Consider the following 1,109-nt stretch of genomic DNA (forward strand, 5'->3'; position numbering starts at 1 on the left):
CTCAATAGCAAAAAAAAAAAAAAAAAAAAAGAATAACCCAATTAAAAAATGGGCCAAGGACCTGGACATTTTCCCAAAGAGCTAAAAATGGCCAACAAGTCTAGGAAAAGGTGCTCAACATCACTCATCACCAGGGAAACGCAAATCAAAACCACACAGACAATTCCTGGCATCAGGGATGCCCTGGAAGCTGCATTTTCACAAACTCCCAGAGTGTGTTCTGTGCAGATGCGTCTGGAAACCGCTGAGTTAAAGCTGGTGGAGCGACGTAGACTGGAACCCAGGGTAAGTACTGAGTAGTCTACACCGACGACCGGTGCGTGGAGCTGGAAAAGGAGCGGCCCCTAGAGCCTCAGCGTCACCATCTGGCAGAAGTCAGGGCTGGCTGCTCATCTGGGGCTCACCGAAGTGCATCCGAAGGTCAGGCTCCAAAACCCCGGGGCAAAGGAGCGCGACGTGAACAAGCAGCAGGACCAACAGCAGCAGTAACCCCCCACAGCCACTACCGCCAGCCCACGGAGTCACCCCCAGTGCTCTGCCAGCCTCCCGGGAGCCACCTCCCTGAGGCCCCTAAGCACTTCTCTGCCGCAGTGCCCCACCCTCCCTTATGGGCTGGGGGCCTGGGGACTCAGAAGCTGGGAATAGGGCTCCTGTGAGGCCAAGGAGGCCTGAGTCCTAGCCCTGCCAATGACCTTCTGGGTAACCTTGGACAAGTCGCCCACCCAGTCCTCGCCTCCCTGTAGCCCATCCATGCAGTGAGCCAGTTGGATAAGGATCTTCTCAGCTCCTGTGTTCTAGGCCTCAGCGAGGTAAGGAAGCCCAGTGTGGGAGGTTTCAATCCGCAGAGGGCTAGGTGAGGGGCCGTGATAGGCCCGCAGGCCCCACTTCCTCCTCCAAAGGTTCAGGGGTGGGAGGCCACGGTAGGGACTGGACTGACCATGAAGAAAGGAGACAGAGCTGAGAGAAGATGGAATGCTTGCAGCCCCTGACCTGAGAGGGAGCAACATGGTCCATTCCCACCTGCTTCTTCGTGCAGCCTCACCTCGCCCTGCCCTCATTGCAAATTGCCCTAGCACCCTCTCCAAGCTGGACAGAAAGCACAAAGCCAG

The sequence above is a fragment of the Eumetopias jubatus genome, unplaced genomic scaffold (assembly GCF_037043125.1).
Source record: "Eumetopias jubatus isolate StellerSeaLion01/CBP00866 unplaced genomic scaffold, mEumJub1_p1.0 scaffold_11, whole genome shotgun sequence".
NCBI classification, from domain to species: Eukaryota; Metazoa; Chordata; class Mammalia; order Carnivora; family Otariidae; genus Eumetopias; species Eumetopias jubatus.